Raw genomic sequence first — 22,733 nt, 5'->3', positions numbered from 1 at the left:
GACCTGTGGTAGGCATGCCAGTTATTTCTGTTAAAATAGGAGATCATTATTATCATGGCTTATGTGATATGGGTGCTAGTGCTAGTGCAATACCTATTGACTTATACAAAGAAATTATGCATGGCATTGCACCTGTTGAGTTAGAAGAAATTGATGTTACAATTAAACTTGCTAATAGAGATACTATTTCACCAATGGGAATTGTTAGAGATGTTGAAGTCTTGTGTGGGAAAACTAAATATCCTGCTGATTTTCTTGTTCTTGGTTCCCCACAAGATAGCTTTTGTCCCATTATATTTGGTAGACCCTTCGTAAATACTATTAACGCTACCATAGATTGCACAAGTGATGTTGTTACTATCGGCTTAGATGATATGACTCATGAGTTTAATTTTGCTAAATTTAGTAAACAACACCGTGAATAAAAATTGCCTAGTAAGGATGAAATTATTGGTCTTGCTTCTATTGCCGTACCTCCTAGCGATCCTTTAGAACAATATTTGCTAGACCATGAGAATGATATGTTTATGAATGAAAGAAGGAAAATAGATGAAGTATTCTTTAAACAGGAACCTATTTTGAAACACAATTTTCCTGTTGAAATCCAAGGGGACCCCCCTCCACCTAAGGGTGATCCCATGTTTGAGCTTAAACCGTTGCGTGATAATCTTAAATATGCTTATCTTGATGAAAAGAAGATATATCCTGTTATTATTAGTGCTAACCTTTTAGAGCATGAAGAAGAAAGATTATTGAAAACTCTGAAGAAGCACCGTGCTGCTATTGGATATACTCTTGATGATCTTAAGGGCACTAGTCCCACTCTATGTCAACATCAAATAAATTTGGAAGCAGATGCCAAAATAGTTCGTGATCCTCAATGACGTCTGAATCCTAAAATGAAAGAGGTGGTAAGAAAAGAAATACTAAAGCTTCTGGAGGCAGGTATAATCTATCCCGTTGCTGATAGTGAGTGGGTAAGTCCTGTCCATTGCGTCCCTAAGAAGGGAGATATTACTGTTGTTCCCAATGATAAAGATGAATTGATTCCACAAAGAATTATCACATGTTATAGGATGGTAATTGATTTCCGCAAATTAAATAAGGCTACTAAGAAAGATCATTACCCCTTACCTTTTATTGATCAAATGCTAGAAAGATTATGCAAGCATACACATTATTGCTTTCTAGATGGTTATTCTGGTTTTTCTCAAATACCTGTGTCGGCTAAAGATCAATCAAAGACTACTTTTACATGCCCTTTTGGTACTTTTCCTTATAGACGTATGCCTTTTGGTTTATGAATGCACCTGCTACCTTTCAAAGATGCATGATGGCTATATTCTCTGACTTTTGTGAAAAGATTTGTGAGGTTTTCATGGACGAATTTTCCGTCTATGGATCTTCTTTTGATGATTGCTTGAGGAATCTTGATCGAGTTTTGTAGAGATGTGAAGAAACTAATCTTGTCTTGAATTGGGAAAAGTGCCACTTTATGGTTAATGAGGGTATTGTCTTGGGGCATAAAGTTTCTGAAGGAGGTATTGAAGTTGATAAAGCCAAGGTTGATGCTATTGAAAAGATGCCATGTCCTAAGGACAGCAAAGGTATAAGAAGTTTCTTGGTCATGCCGGATTTTATAGGAGGTTCATTAAGGACTTCTCAAAAATTTCTCGGCCTCTGACTAATTTATTACAAAAAGATATACCATTTGTCTTTGATGATGATTGTGTAGAAGCATTTGAAATACTTAAGAAAGCATTAGTCTCTGCACCTATTGTTCAGCCACCTGATTGGAATTTACCCTTTGAAATTATGTGTGATGCTAGCGATTATGTTGTAGGTGATGTTTTAGGGTAAAGAGTTGATAAGAAATTAAATGTTATCCATTATGATAGTAAGACCCTAGACAATGCTCAAAGAAATTATGCTACTACTGAAAAAGAACTTTTAGCAGTTGTATTTGCTTGTGATAAGTTCAGACCTTATATTGTTGATTCTAAAGTAACTATCCACAATGATCATGCTGCTGTTAAATATCTTATGGAGAAGAAAGATGCTAAACCTAGACTTATTAGATGGGTTCTCTTACTACAAGAATTTGATTTGCATATTGTTGACAGAAGAGGAGCTGAGAACCCCGTTGCAGACAACTTATCTAGGTTAGAGAATATTCTTGATGACCCACTACCTATTGATGATAGATTTCCTGATGAACAATTAAATGTCATAAGTACTTCTCGTAGTACTCCTTGGTATGCTGATTATGCTAATTACGTTGTTGCTAAATTCATACCACCTAGCTTCACATACCAACAAAAGAAAAAGTTCTTCTATGATTTGAGACATTACTTTTGGGATGACCCACATATTTATAAATAGGAGTAGATGTCGTTATTAGATGTTGTGTACCTGAGCATGAACAGGAACAGATCCTACGCAAGTGCCAGTCCAAAACTTATGGAGGACACCACGCGGGAGATAGAACTGCACATAAGGTATTGCAATCCGGTTTTTATTGGCCTACTCTCTTCAAGGATACCCGTAAGTTTGTCCTATCTTGTGATGAATGTCAAAGAATTGGTAATATTAGTAGACGTCAAGAAATGCCTATGAATTATTCACTTGTTACTGAACCATTTGATGTTTGGGGCTTTGATTATATAGGACCTTTTCCTGCCTCTAATGGATATACACATATTTTAGTTGTTGTTGATTACGTTACTATGTGGGTAGAAGCTATTCCAACTAGTAATGATGATCATAACACTTCTATTAAAATGCTTAAAGAAGTTATTTTTCCTAGGTTTGGAGTCCCTAGATATTTAATGACTGATGGTGGTTCACATTTTATTCAGGGTGCTTTCCGTAAAATGCTTGCTAAATATGACGCCAATCATAGAGTTGCATCTCCGTATCACCCACAGTCTAGTGGTCAAGTATAATTGAGTAATAGAGAACTCAAATTAATTTTGCAAAAGACTGTCAATAGGTCTAGGAAGAATTGGTCCAAGAAAATTGATGATGCATTATGGGCCTATAGAACTGCATATAAAAATCCTATGGGTATGTCTCCATATAAAATGGTATATAGAAAAGCATGTCACTTACCTCTCGAACTAGAACATAAGGCATATTGGGCTATTAAAGAGCTCAACTATGATTTTAAACTTGCCGGTGAAAAGAGGTTATTTGATATTAGCTCACTTGATGAATGGAGAACCCAAGCTTATGAAAATGCCAAGTTGTTTAAAGAAAAGGTTAAAAGATGGCATGACAAAAGGATACAAAAGCGTGAGTTTAATGTAGGTGATTATGTACTGTTATACAACTCTCGTTTAAGGATTTTTGCAGGCAAACTTCTCTCTAAATGGGAAGGCCCCTATGTTATTGAGGAGGTCTATTGTTCTGGTGTCATAAAAATCAACAACTTCGAAGGCACAAATCCGAAGGTGGTAAACGGTCAGGGAATTAAACATTATATCTCAGGTAATCCCATAAATATTGAAACCAATATTATTGAAACTGTAACCCCGGAGGAATACATAAGGGACACTTTCCGGAATGTTTCAGACTCCGAAAAGGAATAGGTATGTGGTACGGTAAGTAAACCGACTCCAAAACAATTTTTAAGGCAATATTTCTCCGTTTTAGAATATTTAGAAAAATAGAAAATTAAGTAGCAGTCAGGGAAGGACACAAGGGCCCCACGAGGGTGGAGGGCGCGCCCCCTACCTCGTGAGCACCTCGTGTGCCTTTCGGACTCCGTTTTCTTGCACGATACGTATTTTGGTCGGTAAAAATTCACTATATATTCTCCCGAAGGTTTTAACTCCTGTATCACGCAATTATCCTCTGTTTTTGTTTTGAGCTGTCCCACTGCAGATTAGATCAACATGTCTTCCCAGGATTCGGAAGGAGAAAGCTATGTGGATGATTACTTAGCTAATCCTAAGGTCTATGGAGATGTGGAGCACGATGGTTGGACCACGGAGGAAGAAGAGGACTATGAACCCAATGGGAAGGAGGAGACGAGCTTAGATGAAGATGAAGCCCCATTACCTCAACCTGGGGATATGCACGTGGAGTTCAAAAATTCAAGTCTCCCTGATAGGGTAAAGAACCAAAATTCAAGTTTATCCCTTTTAGTCTCTTGCAGGAAAATAAGCAGGACCTATGCAAAAAGATATTAACCCTGGAGTGGGAGATTGATGATCTAAGGGATCAAAATGCCATCCTCAAGCTTAAATTAAGGGAGAAGTCTATGCCATCAACTAAGTCAACAACACCTCCACCTTCTTCACCAACCAAGGAGATATAATCACATGGGTATGGGCACTCCCCTTGGCAACCGCCAAGCTTGGGGGAGGTGCCCCGGTATCGTATCACAATCACAACTCCTATCTTTACCATTTTCCTTAGTTCGATCCTATTAGTAGTATTTTGATCTAGTAGAATAAAGTTTATGGCATAATCTAGTTTTGAGTTTTGCCTTATGATCTCTCTATGTAATCGAATCCGTGAGCTATATAATAAATATTAGTGTTGAGTCAAGGGCTTGATTTTCTTGCTATGATCTTGGGTGAATAAAAGAAAAGAGAAAAAGAATAAGAAGAAACAAAAGTTCATATTGATCTTATTAAGAGTAATGACTTCACATAGGAAGAATATGATGATTTAAAAGTTGTTGGGAGTTGGCAGACATAGCTTTGGTCATCGTTGCAATTAATTGGAAGTAATAAGGAAAGAGAGGTTTCACGTATAAATATATTATCATTGACATCTTTTATGATTGGGAGCACTCATTAAAATATGACATGCTAAAGAGTTGATATTGGACAAGGAAGACAACATGATGAGTTATGTTTTCTTATATCTGAGATAAAGTATGTTGTCATGGATCCTCCAACATGTTGAGCTTGCCTTTCCCCCTCTTGCTAGCCAAATTCTTAGCACCAAGTAGAGATACTACTTGTGCTTCCAAATACCCTTAAACCAGTTTTGCCATGAGAGTCCACCATATCTACCTATGGATTGAGTAAGATCCTTCAAGTAAGTTGTCATTGGTGCAAAGCAATAAAAATTGCTCTAAATATGTATGATTAGTGTGGGAGAAATAAGCTTTATACGATCTTGTGATGTGGAAGTAATAAAAGCGACGGACTGCATAATAAAGGTTCATATCACAAGGGGCAATATAAAGTGACGTCCTTTCGCATTAAGATTTTGTGCATCCAACCATAAAAGCGCATGGCAACCTCTGCTTCCCTCTACGAAGGGCCTATCTTTTATTATTATCTTCTACCTGATGCAAGAGTCATGGTGATCTTCACCTTTCCTTTTTACATTTTATCCTTAGTGTGTTGGAAAGATCCTGATAGATATATCTAATTGGATGTAGGCGGGCATGAGTTATTATTGTTGACATTACCCTCAAGGTAAAAGATTGTGGGGCAAAACTATAAGCCCTATCTTTCTCTGTGTCCGATTAAAACTCCGTAACCACAAGTATTGCGTGCAATTATGAAGGACTAGATGATAGTTGAGTATGTGGACTTGCTTTTTAGCTCTCACATAGACACTTTCTGATGTTATGATTAATTGCAATTCCTTCAATGACTGAGGTTATAGTTTGTTGGTTCTCAATAAGGTTTCTGATTCATACTTTTGCATTGTGAATAGATCATCACTTGAACATAAGTAATCATATGCCAATATCTATATATGTTGCTGTTATGAGAATAATCATGATGCCTCCATGTCTGTATTTTATTTTTATCGACGCCTCTACCTCTAAACATGGGGACATATTTATTGTAATCGGCTTTCGCTTGAGGACAAGCGAGGTCTAAGCTTGGGGGAGTTGATACGTCCATTTTGCATCATGCTTTTATATCGATATTTATTGCATTATGGGCTGTTATTTCACATTATGTCACAATACTTATGGCTACTCTCTCTTATTTTATAAGGTTTACATAAGGAGGGAGAATGCCGGTAGCTGGAATTCTGGGCTGGAAAAGGAGCAAATATTAGAGACCTATTCTGCACAACTCTAAAAGTCCTGAAACTCCACAGAATACCTTATAATAAATAATGAAAAATCCTCGCCAAAGATGTAGACCAGGGGGCCCACACCCTTTCCACAAGGGTGGGGGGCGCCCCCTACCTCGTGGGCCCCTTGGTGGCTCTCCGATGACCATCTTCTGCTATATGAAGTCTTTCGTCGAGAAAAAAACCAAAAGCAACCTTTCGGGACGAAACTCCGCTGCCACGAGGCGGAACCTTGGCAAAACCAATCTAGGGCTCCGGCAGAGCTGTTCTGCCGGGGAAACTTCCCTCCCAGAGGGCGAAATCATCGCCATCGTCATCACCAATGCTCCTCTCATCGGGAGAGGGAAATCTCCATCAACATCTTCATTAGCACCATCTCATCTCAAAACCCTAGTTCATCTCTTGTATCCAATTCTTGTCTCCAAGTCCGGGATTGGTGCTAGTAGGTTGCTAGTAGTGTTAATTACTCCTTGTAGTTGATGCTAGTTGGTTTAATTGGTGGAAGATCATATGTTTAGATCCTTTATGCATATTATTACCCCTCTGATTATGAACATGAATATGCTTTGTGAGTAGTTACGTTTTTTCCTGAGGAGAAGGGAGAAGTCTTGCTATTAGTAGTCATGTGAATTTGGTATTCGTTCGATATTTTGATGAGATGTATGTTTTCTAGGCTCTAGTGGTGTGATGACCCACAAGTATAGGGGATCTATCATAGTCCTTTCGATAAGTAAGAGTGTCGAACCCAACGAGGAGCAGAAGGAAATGATAAGCTGTTTTCAGCAAGGTATTCTCTGCATGTACTGAAATAAGTGGTAACAGATAGTTTTGTGATAGGATAAATTGTAACGAGCAACAAGTAACAAAATTAAATAAAGTGCAGCAAGGTGGCCCAATCCTTTTGTAGCAAAGGACAAGCCGGAAAAAAACTCTTATAATAGGAAAAGCGCTCCCGAGGACACATGGGAATATCGTCAAGCTAGTTTTCATCATGTTCATATGATTCGCGTTCGATACTTTGATAATTTGATATGTGGGTGGACCGGTGCTTGGGTGCTGTTCTTACTTGGACAAGCATCCCACTTATGATTAACCTCTATTGCAAGCATCCGCAACTACAACAAAAGTATTAAGGTAAACCTAACCATAGCATGAAACATATGGATCCAAATCACCCCTTACGAAGCAACGCATAAACTAGGGTTTAAGCTTCTGTCACTCTAGCAACCCATCATCAACTTATTACTTCCCAATGCCTTCCTCTAGGACCAAATAATGGTGAAGTGTTATGTAGTCGACGTTCACATAACACCACTAGAGGCTAGACAACATACATCTTATCAAAATATCAAACGAATACCAAATTCACATGACTACTCATAGCAAGACTTCTCCATTGTCCTCAGGAACAAACGTAATTACTCACAAAGCATATTCATGTTCACAATCAGAGGGGTAATAATATGCATATAGGATCTGAACATATGATCTTCCACCAATTAAACCAACTAGCATCAACTACAAGGAGTAATCAACACTACAAGCAACCTACTAGCACCAATCCCGGACTTTGAGACAAGAATTGGATACAAGAGATGAACTAGTGTTTGGAGATGAGATGGTGCTGGTGAAGATGTTGATGGAGATTGCCCTCTCCCGATGAGAGGAGCGTTGGTGATGATTTCCCTCTCCCAGAGGGAAGTTTCCCCGGCAGAACAGCTCTGCCAGAGCTCTAGATTGGATCCGCCAAGGTTCCGCCTCGTGGCGGCGGAGTCTCGTCCTGAAAAGTTACTTCTTATTTTTTAATCATCGAAAGAAATCATATAGGAGAAGCTGGACGTCGGAGAGCCACCAGGGGGCCCACGAGGTTGGGGGGCGCGCCCTAGGGGGGGCGCCCCCCACCCTCGTGAGAAGGGTGTGGGCCCCCTGGCCTTCATCTTTGGCGATGATTTTTCTTTATTTATTTTAAGATGTTCCGTGAAGTTTTAGGACTTTTGGAGTTTCGCAGAATAGGTCTCAAATATTTGCTTCTTTTCCAGCCCAGAATTCCAGCTGTCGGCATTCTCCCTCCTTATGTAAACCTTGTAAAATAAGAGAGAATAGCCATAAGTATTGTGACATAAAGTGAAATAACAGTCCATAATTCAATAAATATCGATTTAAAAGCATGATGCAAAATGGACATATCAACTCCCCCAAGCTTAGACCTCGCTTGTCCTCAAGCGAAAAGCCGATAACCATAAATATGTCCTCATGTTTAGAGGTAGAGGCATCGATAAAAATAAAATACGGACATGAAGGCATCATGATTATTCTCATAACAACAACATATATAGATTTTGTCATATGATTACTTATGTTCATGTGATGATCTATTCACAATGCAAGAGTATAAATCATAAACCTTATTGGGCTCTGACAAACTATAATCTCAGTCATTGAAGCAATTGCAATTTATCATAACATCGGAAAGAGTCTATGTCAGAGCTAAAAAGCAAGTCCACATACTCAACTATCATTTAGTCCTCCATACTTGCTAACACTCACGTGATACTTGTGGTTACGGAGCTTTAATCGGACACAGAGAAAGATAGGGGCTTATATCATGTTCTTTCCAACATGCTGAGCTTGCCAAAGGATAAAATGAAAAAGAAAAGGTGAGGATCACCATGACTCTTGCATAAGGTAGAAGATAATAATAAAGGATAGGCCCTTCGCTGAGGGAAGAAGAGGTAGCCATGCGCTTTTATGGTTGGATGTATAAAATCTCAATGCGAAAGAACGTCACTTTATATTGCCCCTTGTGATATGAACCTTTATTATGCAGTCCGTCGCTTTTATTACTTCCACATCACAAGATCGTATAAAGCTTATTTCTCCCACACCAATCAATCATACATATTTAGAGCAATTTTTATTGCTTTGCATCGATGACAACTTACTTGAAGGATCTTACTCAATCCATAGGTGGATATGGTGGACTCTCATGGCAAAACTGGTTTAAGGGTATTTGGAAGCACAAGTAGTATTTCTACTTGGTGCTGAGAATTTGGCTAGCATGAGGGGGAAAGGCAAGCTCAACAAGTTGGAGGATCCATGACAACATACTTTATCTCAGATATAAGAAAGACATAACTCATTACGTTGTCTTCCTTGTCCAACATCAACTCTTTAGCACGTCATATTTTAATGAGTGCTCCCAATCATAAAAGATGTCAATGATAATATATCTATATGTGAAAACCTCTCTTTCCATATTACTTCCTATTAATTGCAACAATGACCAAAGCTATGTCTGCCAACTCCCAACAACTTTTGATCATCATAATCTTTCTATGTGAAGTCATTACTCTCAATAAGACCAATATGAAATTTTTGTTTCTTTTTATTCTTTTTCTCTTTTCTTTTATTCACCCAAGATCATGGCAAAATAATCTAGCCCTTGACTCAACACTAATCTTTATTATATATAGCTCACGGACTCGATTACATAGAGAGATCATAAAGCAAACTCAAAACTAGATCATGCCATAAACTTTATTCTACTAGATCAAGATACTACTAATAGGATCGAACTAAGAAAAACGGTAAAGATAGGAGTTGTGATTGTGATATGATACCGGGGCACCTCCCCCAAGCTTGGCAGTTGCCAAGGGGAGTGCCCATACCCATGTGATTATATCTCCTTGGTTGGTGAAGAAGGTGGTGGTGATGTTGGCTTAGTTGATGGCTTAGGCTTCTCCCTTAATTTGCGCTTGAGGATGACATTTTGATCCCTCAGATCATCAATCTCCCACTCCAGGGTTAATATCTTTTTGCATAGATCCTGCTTATTTTCTTGCAAGAGACGAAAAGGGATAAACTTGAACTTGGGTTTCTTTACCCTATCAGGGAGACTTGACTTTTTGAACTCCACGTGCATGTCCCCAGGTTGAGGTAATGGTGCTTCATCTTCATCTGGGCTCGTCTCCTCCTTCCCCTTGGGTTCATAGTCCTCTTCTTCCTCCGTGGTCCATCCATTATGTTCCACATCTCCATAGACCTTTGGATTTGCTAAGTAATCATCCACATAGCTTTCTCCTTCCGAATCCTGGGAAGACATGTTGATTTAGTCTGCAACGGGACAGTTCGAAACAAAGACAGGAGATTTTTGCGTGATACGGGAGTCAAAACCCCCGGGAGATTATATAATGAATTTTTACCGACCAAAATACGTATCGTGAAAGAAAACGGAGTCCAGAAGGCACACGAGGTGCTCACGAGGTAGGGGGTGCGCCCAGGGGGTAGGGCGCGCCCACCACCCTCGTGGGGCCCTCGTGTCCTTCCCTGACTGCTACTTATTTTTCTATTTTTCTAAATATTCCAAAACGGAGAAATATTGCCTTAAAAATTGTTTTGGAGTCGGTTTCCTTACCGTACCACATACTTATTCCTTTTCGGAGTCTGAAACGTTCCGGAAAGTGTCTCTTATGTATTCCTCTGGGGTTACGCTTTCAATAATATTGGTTTCAACATTTAAGGGATTACCTGAGATATAATTTTTAATTCTTTGAATGTTTACCACCTTCGGATTTGTGCCCTCGAAGTTGTTGATTTTTATGGCACCGGAACGATAGACCTCTTCGATAACATAGGGGCCTTCCCATTTAAAGAGAAGTTTTCTTGCAAAAAATCATAAACGAGAGTTGTATAGCAATACATAATCACCTACATTAAACTCATGCTTTTGTATCCTTTTGTCATGCCATCTTTTAACTTTTTCTTTAAACAACTTGGCATTTTCATAAGCTTGGGTTCTCCATTCATCAAGTGAGCTAATATCAAATAACCTCTTTTCACTGGCAAGTTTAAAATCATAGTTGAGCTCTTTAATAGCCCAATATGCCTTATGTTCTAGTTCGAGAGGTAAGTGACATGCTTTTCCATAAACCATTTTATACGGAGACATACCCATAGGATTTTTATATGCAGTTCTATATGCCCATAATGCATCATCAAGTTTCTTGGACCAATTCTTTCTAGACCTATTAACATTCTTTTGCAAAATTAATTTGAGCTCTCTATTGCTCAACTCTACTTGACCACTAGACTGTGGGTGATAAGGAGATGCAATTCTATGATTAACATCATATTTAGCAAGCATTTTACGGAAAGCACCATGAATAAAGTGTGAACCACCATCAGTCATTAAATATCTAGGGACTCAAAACCTCGGGAAAATAACTTCCTTAAGCATTTTAATAGAAGTGTTATGATCAGCACTAATGGTTGGAATAGCATCTATCCACTTAGTAACGTAATCAACATCAACTAGAATATGTGTGTATCCATTAGAGGCAGGAAAAGGTCCCATATAATCAAAGCCACAAACATCAAACGGTTCAATAACAAGTGAATAATTCATAGGCATTTCTTGACGTCTACTAATATTACCAATTCTTTGACATTCATCACAAGACAAGACAAACTTACGTGCATCCTTGAAGAGAGTAGGCCAATAAAAACCACATTGCAATACCTTATGTGCAGTTCTATCTCCAGCGTGGTGTCCTCCATAAGACTCGGAGTGACACTTGTGTAGGATTTGTTCCTGTTCATGCTCAAGTACACAACGTCTAATAACACCATCTACTCCTTCTTTATAAAGATGTGGGTCATCCCAATGGTAATGTCTTAAATCATAGAAAAACTTTTTCTTTTGCTGGTATGTGAAGCTAGGTGGTATAAACTTAGCAACAATATAATTAGCATAATCAGCATACCATGGAGTACTACGAGAAGTACTTATAACATTTAATTGTTCATCAGGAAAGCTATCATTAATAGGTAGTGGGTCATCAAGAATATTTTCTAACCTAGACAAGTTGTCTGCAACGGGGTTCTCAGCTCCCTTTCTATCAACAATATGCAAATCAAATTCTTGTAGCAAGAGAACCCATCTAATAAGTCTAGGTTTAGCATCTTTCTTTTCCATAAGATATTTAATAGCAGCATGATCAGTTTGAATAGTTACTTTAGAATCAAAAATATAAGATCTGAACTTATCACAAGCAAATACAACTGCTAAAAGCTCTTTTTCAATAGTAGCATAATTCCTTTAAGCATTGTCTAGAGTCTTACTAGCAGAGTGAATAACATTCAATTTCTTATCAACTCTTTGCCCTAGAACAGCACCTACAGCATAATCACTAGCATCACACATTATTTCAAAGGGTAAATTCCAATCGGGTGGCTAAACAATAGGTGCAGTGACTAATGCTTTCTTAAGTATTTCAAATTCTTCTACACAATCATCATCAAAGACAAATGGTATATCTTTTTGCAATAAATTAGTCAGAGGCTGAGAAATTTTTGAGAAGTCTTTAATGAACCTCCTATAAAATCCGGCATGACCAAGGAAACTTCTTATACCTTTGATGTCCTTGGGACATGGCATCTTTTCAATAGCATCAACCTTGGCTTTATCAACTTCAATACCTCTTTCAGAAACTTTATGCCCAAGATAATACCTTCATTAACCATAAAGTGGCACTTTTCCCAATTCAAGACAAGATTAGTTTCTTCACATCTCTGCAAAACTCGATTAAGATTGCTCAAGCAATCATCAAAATAGGAACCATAGACGGAAAAGTCGTTCATGAAAACCTCACAAATCTTTTCACAAAAGTCAGAGAATATAGCCATCATGCATCTTTGAATGGTAGCAGGTGCATTACATAAACCAAAAGGCATACGTCTATAAGCAAAAGCACCAAAAGGGCATGTAAAAGTAGTCTTTGATTGATCTCTAGCCGACACAGGTATTTGAGAGAAATCAGAATAACCATCTAGAAAGCAATAGTGTGTATGTTTGCATAATTTTTCTAGCATTTGATCAATAAAAGGTAAGGGGTAATGATCTTTCTTAGTAGCTTTATTTAATTTGCAGAAATCAGTTACCATCCTATAACCTGTGATAATTCTTTGTGGAATCAATTCATCTTTATCATTAGTCTTCCCACACAAGACTTCGACATCTCTAACAATTCCAATTGGTGCAATAGTATCTCTATTAGCAAGTTTAATAGTAACATCAATATCTTCTAACTTAGCAGGTGCAATTTCATTCTTAATTTCTTCGTATAAGTCAATAGGTATTACACTAGCACTAGCACCCATATCACATAAGCCATGATAACAATGATCTCCTATTTTAACAGAAATAACAGGCACGCCTACCACAGGTCTATGTTTATCTTTATCACAAGGTTTAGCAATTCTAGCAGTTTCACCCTCGAACTGAATAACATGCCCATCAATATTATCAGACAAGAGATCTTTAACAATAGCAATATTAGGTTCTACTTTAACTTTCTCAGGAGGTGTATAAGTTCTAATATTGCTTTTACGAACAATAGTTGAAGCTTTAGCATGATCCTTTATTCTAAAAGGGAAAGGTGGTTTCTCAACATAAGAAGTAGGAACAATAGGATCATTATAAGTGACAGTCTTTTCTTCAACTTTAATAGGTGCAGCTACTTTTACTTCTATGGGAGGATGATATTTAAACCACTTCTCCTTAGGGAGATCAAAATAAGTAGCAAAAGATTCACAAAAAGAAGCTACTATCTCAGAGTGAAGTCCATATTTAGTGCTAAACTTACGGAAAATATCGGTGTCCATAAAAGATTTAACACAATCAAACTTAGGTGTCATACCTGACTCCTTACCTTTGTCGAGGTCCCAATCTTCAGAGTTGCATTTAATTCTATCCAATAAATTCCATCTGAATTCAATAGTCTTCATCATAAAAGAGCCAGCACAAGAAGTATCGAGCATGGTGCGACTGTTATCAGAAAGCCGAACATAAAAACTTTGCATAATTATTTCTCTTGAGAGCTCATGATTGGGGCATGAATATAACATTGATTTAAGCCTCCCCCAATCTTGAGCGATGCTTTCTCCTTCGCGAGGCCAGAAGTTATATATATAATTGCGATCACGATGAACAAGATGCATAGGGTAATACTTTTGATGAAATTCCAGCTTCAATCTTTTATAGTCCCATGATCTCATATCATCACGTAGCCTATACATATTAATGTGTCTCCCTTCAAAGATAAAGGGAAGACCTTCTTCTTAGCAACATCATTGGGTATACCTGCAAGCTTAAATAATCCACAAACTTCATCCACATATATTAAGTGCACATCAGGATGCTTTGTTCCATCTCCTGTAAAAGGGTCAGCTAGCAGTTTTTCCATCATACCCGAAGGAAATTTAAAAGGAGTTTCATTTTCAATAGGTTCAGCAGGTTGAGGAGCAACTTTTTGCTCTACTGGACGGGGTGAACATACCCCAAACAAGCCACTCAGAGAATTACTTTCCATAGTAACAGGTGTCAGTAAATTTCATCACACTATATAAATTTCTCCTTACCAAATTCCACCTACCAAAGGTGCTACACTCCCCGGCAACGGCGCTAGAAAAGAGTCTTGATGACCCACAAGTATAGGGGATCTATCGTAGTACTTTCGATAAGTAAGAGTGTCGAACCCAACGAGGACCAGAAGGAAATGATAAGTGGTTTTCAGCAAGGTATTCTCTGCAATTACTGAAATAAGTGGTAACAGATAGTTTTGTGATAGGATAAATTGTAACGAGCAACAAGTAACAAAAGTAAATAAAGTGCAGCAAGGTGGCCCAATACTTTTGTAGCAAAGGACAAGGCGGAACAAACTCTTATAATAGGAAAAGCGCTCCCGAGGACACATGGGAATATCGTCAAGCTAGTTTTCATCACGTTCATATGATTCGCGTTCGATACTTTGATACTTTGATATGTGGGTGGCCCGGTGCTTGGGTGCTGTTCTTACTTGAACAAGCATCCCACTTATGATTAACCTCTATTGCAAGCATCCGCAACTACAACAAAAGTATTAAGGTAAACCAACCATAGCATGAAACATATGGATCCAAATCAGCCCCTTACGAAGCAACGCATAAACTAGGGTTTAAGCTTCTGTCACTCTAGCAACCCATCATCTACTTATTACTTCCCAATGCCTTCCTCTAGGCCCAAATAATGGTGAAGTGTTATGTAGTCGATGTTCACATAACACCACTAGAGGCTAGACAACATACATCTTATCAAAATATCAAACGAATACCAAATTCACATGACTACTCATAGCAAGACTTCTCCTTGTCCTCAGGAATGAACGTAATTACTCACAAAGCATATTCATGTTCATAATCAGAGGGGTAATAATATGCATATAGGATCTGAACATATGATCTTCCACCAATTAAACCAACTAGCATCAACTACAAGGAGTAATCAACACTACTAGCAACCTACTAGCACCAATCCCGGACTTTGAGACAAGAATTGGATACAAAAGATGAACTAGGGTTTGGAGATGAGATGGTGCTGGTGAAGATGTTGATGGAGATTGCCCTCTCCCGATTGAGAGGAGCGTTGGTGATGACGATGGTGATGATTTCCCCCTCCCGGAGGGAAGTTTCCCCGGCAGAAAAGCTCTGCTGGAGCTCTAGATTGGATCTGCCAAGGTTCCGCCTCTTGGCGGCGGAGTCTCGTCCCAAAAAGTTCCTTCTTATTTTTTCTCATCGAAAAACTTCATATAGGAGAAGATGGACGTCGGAGAGCCACCAGGGGGCTCACGAGGTAGGGGGCGCGCCCCCCACCCTCGTGAGAAGGGTGTGGGCCCCCTGGCCTTCATCTTTGGCGAGGATTTTTCTTTATTTATTTTAAGATGTTCCGTGAAGTTTCAGGACTTTTGGAGTTGCGCAGAATAGGTCTCTAATATTTGCTCCTTTCAAGCCCAGAATTCCAGCTGTCGGCATTCTCCCTCCTTATGTAAACCTTGTAAAATAAGAGAGAATAGCCATAAGTATTGTGACATAAAGTGAAATAACAGTCCATAATTCAATAAATATCAATATAAAAGCATGATGCAAAATGGATGTATCATGGTGTTATGTGAACGTCGACACCATAACACTTCACCATTATTTGGGCCTAGAGGAAGGCATTGGGAAGTAATAAGTAGATGATGGGTTGCTAGAGTGACAGAAGCTTGAACCCTAGTTTATGCGTTGCTTCGTAAGGGGATGATTTGGATCCATATGTTTCATGCTATGGTTAGGTTTACCTTAATACTTTTGTTGTAGTTGCGGATGCTTGCAATAGAGGTTAATCATAAGTGGCATGCTTGTTCAAGTAAGAACAACACCCAAGCACCGGTTCACCCACATGTCAAACTATCAAAGTACCGAATAGGAATCATATGAACGTGATGAAAACTAGCTTGACGATATTCCCATGTGTCCTTGGGAGAACTTTTCCTTATATAAGAGTTTGTCCAGGCTTGTCCTTTGCTACAAAAAGGATTGGGCCACCTTGCTGCAATTTATTTACTTTTGTTACTTGTTGCTGATTAAAAATTATCTTATCACAAAACTATTTGTTACCACTTATTTCAGTACATGCAGAGAATACCTTGCTGAAAACCACTTATCATTTCCTTCTGCTCCTCGTTGGGTTCGACACTCTTACTTATCGAAAGGACTACGACAGATCCCCTATACTTGTGGGTCATCAGCCAGCATCTAGTGGACTAAAAACATGGTCTTCAAATAAAACAGTGCTACCTCTTGGTGAAGATAGCACCCCGGTTGTGCATGCATGAGAACCATCCGTACCACACATAACTCAAACTCTTGCAGATTGTAACCCTACCGCGATGGACAAAGAACCAGCTAAAACAGTGCTACCTCTTGGTGGAGATAGCACCCCGGTTGTACATGCACGAGAACCAGCCCTACCACATAACCCAAGCTCTCGCAGATTGTACCCCTACTGCGATGGACAGAGAACCAACTTCACCCAATCTAACCCCAACCCCAGCAGATAGTAACCCAGTTCCTGTTGACACAACACCATCTCCACCATAGACCTCCCAAACAAGACCAGTTAGTAAGGCAGCTCCAGTGCCCAAAGGGCCAGTACTACCACGACGAACCCCAACTCCACCAGTTAGTACGCCTATTCCTATGGAGGAAGCACAACCAGCTAGTCGTAGTTTAGCATCTATCGCATTTGATGTTGTTAAATCATATGTGCATATCTTCCCATCTTGGAAATATTATACTGAAGATGAAGGAAAATGCCAGTTGCAGGTGTTTGTCCAGGAGTTATGTGTAAGTAATGTTATTCATGGCAATTACTTTGCTTTGTCCCATACATCCTACCTCCATGATGGTTATAACACAGCAAATTTTCCCATTTTTCTCTATAGAGAAGGACCATTAGGAAACTCAAGATGAGGTAACCTATGCTAATACCTCTGCTATCTTCAAGAATGCTTGGTGGCAGTATTGGAATTACCTAAAGAAAACATACTTCACCAGCAAAGAAACCCATCAAATTCCCTTACATTCTCCTGAGACACATTTACTGGACGATGACTGGGAACGCCTTATTTTGTACTGGTCCCGATCCAAGAATGTGGTAAGGTCTATGAGCTTATTTTCTATTTTTAAGTACTATATTCTTGCGTCTTAATGTACTCTGTTCATGTAGAACAAGTTCCTAAACCTGAAGAAAAAATGTTCTAATTTAAGATTCCATTGCTATCATAGTTCAAAAAAGCGTTAGGCATTAATTGTGCATTTTGCCACTGCCTTGCGCTTTACTGACCAAAGCGCATGCTTATGCGTAGTTATGCACAGATTAAGCATAGTTATGCACAATACGTTTCGCCAACGCCTAGAGCCTAGGCGTGCCTTTCTAAACTATGATTGCTATCGTGCATACTGTTTTGCTCTTGTATCACTATATTTACTCATACAAACTTATTTTTAAATTCAAGGATCCAATTGAAACTCCAATGGCACAATAGGTACATGTAGTTTCCCACAACAAAGCCAATAGTGTTGTTGTACATGTAGACCCGTGGTACCCATCTGAAATCTTGTTGTGCCGTGTAGTTTCCCACGCTTTGTATTCTTTTACTGCTGCTTTGTCTTGAACTGATATGATTTGAACCGTGTCTCTATTTTGATTTGGCAAGACAATGCAGTGACCATAGGACATAGATATATGTTTGTTTGATGCTTTTATTATGTACTAGTACTTGGCAATATAAGACTTGGTAGTTTAATCCTGCCCACCTTACTAATGAATTGGTTCACCGAAATGCGTTTCATATACTAGTACATGCTAAACATGTTATGTGTCTGCTTGTTTCTTCTTTTAGAATGCTGACAGAATATTGGGGAAGAGTGCCTTATTAAGCAATGGTAAAGGAAGTAATGCAGATAAGGTTCAGGATAGTGGCACATCCTTGTTGGTCTCCAACAAAGCTGATAAAACAGCTAAGGAAGACTATCTCGAAGACAGTGGGACAACCCCAAAGTCCTGTATTGGTTTAGTGTTCGAGTTACTGGCCACTACCGCTTGCACAAGCTATTCAAACTCACTGTCTGAATCAGTTCGATTTCTTGAGTCTCAACTACAAGCTGAAAGACATCGATCAGTTGTGCTGCGACAAGAAGCGGAAGGACTGCGAAAGTCCCTGGAGCATTCAGATGCATACTTTCTGGTGCAACAGCAAGCGATAGAGGATTTTAGCGCCAAACATGACAAAGCTAATAAGCTTGCTCAGCTTATTGCCAGCATGGTGGATACCATGTTTCTTGAGCTCTTCTGAACTTGTTTCAGTTATGCTCTTGTTTTGCTACCGCGTTTATTTGCACTGGTGGCCAATTTTGACGGCCAGTGTATGTAATATGCTGCTTTGTTCCCTATATTTGCACTGGTGGCGAACTTTGATGCCCAGTGGATGTAATATGTGTAATAGCGATAATAGGCTAGCGTTAATTGCTTGCTTATTTATTTCCTTATTGTCTTGTTTAGTTGTTTGCTTGTAGTCAATGCAGTTCTTTTTCTGTGTTTTTCTAGTGGCCACAATAACCTATTTTTGGAAACTAGGCCAAAATAATCATGGCAACACACGGACTGTTGTAACCATGGGCCTCCTGCGGGCCGTATGATCCATGGGCCTTCTACGGGCCGTAGGATCCATTGGCCTTCTATATGGGCCGTAGGATCCATTGGCCTTCTATATGGGCCGTAGGATCCATGGGCCTTCTACGGGCCGTACGACCCATGGGCCTTTTACAGGTTGTACGATCCATGGGCCTTCTACGGGGCGTATCATCATTTCGCCAATCATGGGCCGTACTATTTGTGGACAATAACGGGCCGTTAATAGGCCATATTTGATAACTCTGAAAACAGCCCAACGGATTTTTTTCGACATGAAAACGGCCCAACGTATTAACGGGCCACAAACGGGCCGACTGTAACCACGTGCTGAATTTGGCCCACAAGCAGAAAATGACAGTAACGGGCCGTAAGTAACCGAATGCTGGAAGATAACATGGGCCTTGAGAAGGCCGAAAGATAACATGGGCTGGAAACGGCCCAACGGAATAATGGGCCGTTAATGGGTATAAAGTGATACATTGTTCATTACGGGCCAGTTTTACCACGGGCCGTGAAGGGGCCGAGGGTTACTAAGGGCCACATATGGGCCGAAAGACATCATGGGCCATACATGGGCCAGAAGTTAAAACAGGCTGGAATTATATTGGACGGCCCAGATGACGCTACTGCGCCAAATTCGGATAGGTCGTAAACGGGCCCTGGGATAGCGGGCTGTAAATGGGCTATATGCGAACAGGCCGTTAACAGGCTTGCCGTGGGCTGGCCTGCCACCTTTTGACCAAGTCAAACAGGCCAGCCTTTTCACAGGAATGGGCCTCTATTGGGCCCTACCACGTGTCAACCTATCATAGGCGCTTTGGGTCCAATGAGTGGATGACATCTGTCCCAACGGTGAGCCGACACGTGTTTCCTCCAGCCAATGATGATTTTACACGTGGAAAATCCCCATTGGTCGGGGCTGCTAACGGGTTATCGGGTCCAAAACTGGACCCTATAGGTTAACATCATTCCTTTACGGGTGGATGCCACGTGTCAGTCACCCTTAACGAAAGAACTTCTGTGACACGCGATTTATCGTCATGGAAGTGGACACTTCCGTGATGATAATTTTGGTAATGTCATGGAACACTTCTACGACAGCACAGGTATGACTATCTTGATTCTGTCATAAATTTGTCATGGATGTACATGCATGACAGAAAACGTGACCTACTGTGACAAACATGTATCATCATGGAAGTGTATTTTTTTCTAGTGATACTTGTGGAACTGCCGTTTAGGTCATATTGGTATAAAGTGCATGAAGAAACTCCATGCTGATGGGCTTTTGGAATCACTTGATTATGAATCACTTGATGCTTGCGAACCATGCCTCATGGGCAAGATGACTAAAACTCTGTTCTCTGGAAGAATGGAGCGATCTAATGACTTATTGGAAATAATACATACCGATGGATGTGGTCCGATGAGTGTAGAGGCTCGCGGCGGGTATCGTTATTTTCTAACCTTCACAGATGATTTGAGCAGATATGGGTATATCTACTTAATGAAACACAAGTCTGAAACATTTGAAAAGTTCAAAGAATTTCAGAGTGAAGTGGAAAATCATCGTAATAAGAAAATGAAGTTCCTATGGTCTGATCGTGGAGGCAAATATTTGAGTTACGAGTTTGGCTTTTATTTAAAACAATGTGGAATAGTTTCACAACTCACACCACCTGGAACACCATAGCGTAATGGTGTGTCCGAACGTCATAACCGTACTTTATTAGATATGGTGCGATCTATGATGTCTCTTACCGGTTTACCACTATCATTTTGGGGTTAGGCATTAGAGGCAGCTACATTCACTTTAAATAGGGCACCATCTAAATTCGTTGAGACGACACCATATGAACTGCGGTTTGGCAAGAAATCTAATCTGTCGTTTTTTAAAGTTTGGGGTTGCGATGCTTATGTGAAAAAGCTTGAGCCTGATAAGCTCGAAGCCAAATCGGAGAAATGTGCGTTCATAGGATACCCAAAAGAAACTGTTGGGTACACCTTCTACCATAGATCCAAAGGCAAGATCTTTGTTGCTAAGAATGGATCCTTTCAAGCGAAGGAGTTTCTCTCGAAAGAATTGAGTGCGAGGAAAGTAGAACTTGATGAGTTAATTGTACCTTCTCTCGAATTGGAAAGTAGCTCATCACAGAAAACCGTTCCCATGATGCCTACACCAACTGGAGAGGAAGCTAATGATAATGATCATGAAACTTCAGATCAAGTTACTACCGAACCTCGTAGGTCGAACAAAGCATGTTCCGCACCAGAGTGGTACGGTAACCCTGTTCTGGAAGTCATGTTACTAGGCCATGATGAACCTGCGAACTATGAAGAAGCGATGATGAGCCCATATTCCGATAAATGGCTTGAGACCATGAAATCTGAGATAGGATCCATGTATGAGAACAAAGTGTGGACTTTGGTTGACTTGCCCGATGATCAGCGAGCCATAGAGAATAAATGGACCTTCAAGAAGAAGACTGGCACTGATGGATCCTTTAATATTTCTGGAGTTACGTTCAATATCTTGTACTATTGTCCTTCAATATTTCTGGAATTACGTTCCAACTTCTGGATTTTAATCTCCTTTGCATGAACCATGGTAATACTGTCCTTCAGTTCCTGACGGATCTCTGGTATCTCGAGGTTTTCTTCCTCCAGCTTGGCTACTTTCAGCTTCTAGGTTCTGAGTTCTTCACGAAATGCTTCCTTTCAAATACAGCTTCTTGTAGCTCCATCTTAACTTCTTGATGTAACACTCCAGATCCAGGTGATACACCGGCTAAGGTTAAAACTTCATCTTTTGCTGACAGATGCTCCATTAGCCATCTACCATCCAATCCTTCCATGCATATGCATGCTTAACTCAGCACGGTGACAATAGCATAAGCGGGCGATAACATCATGGATAGCCGTGTTTCTGCTCTTATCAATTCCATGATCTATCATTCCATAGTTGATATCGCCTACCTTTGGGTTTCCTTGACAAAACTTTGAGTTTTTAATTCTCCATGTTCCAGTCTTTCTCCGATACACCTTGATCTCGGGCATTGACAGCTTCCATAGTCTGCCAAGTTCCATAAGGGTAGCCTTCCTAGGTCATAAAAATCTGGGAATTCTTTAGAGTCTTTAAATCTCCTAGTCTTCGGAGTCTTCAACCACTGTAGTTTCCATTATCATAATGAACGATAAAAATCCTCTTCATTTCGAAGTGGTCTTAGTTGTCCGATATCTTATACTTCTTGGAGTGGTCTCATCAGTCGAATCTTCGAGTGGTCAAAAGGGGAAAGGGGTATAGTCTCACTAAAAGGGAATAATTGAATAAACTCAGAAGAGAAGAGAGGTAAGAAGATCTTTTGAAAAGAAAGTTGTAGAGAAAATCTTTCCTATGGGCTTGCCAGTTTCTAGGGCCACGTCCTACAGTCAACATGTGCTCTGATACCATCTTGTAGCGACCTGACCCGAATGGATCAAGTCTCTATGCTTAAGTGTCATCCCTGGATCGGTATGCTGACACACACAGTACCCGAAGGATTTATAACAGAGGTAAATCACATTTAAAAAGTAACGTAAATACTATTACCTCAATCCAATATAGCGGAAGCAACAAGGTTGTGGATTC

This window comes from Triticum urartu, chromosome 2 (genome assembly GCF_003073215.2).
Source record: "Triticum urartu cultivar G1812 chromosome 2, Tu2.1, whole genome shotgun sequence".
Taxonomy (NCBI): Eukaryota; Viridiplantae; Streptophyta; class Magnoliopsida; order Poales; family Poaceae; genus Triticum; species Triticum urartu.
This window is presented reverse-complemented; position numbering follows the sequence as displayed.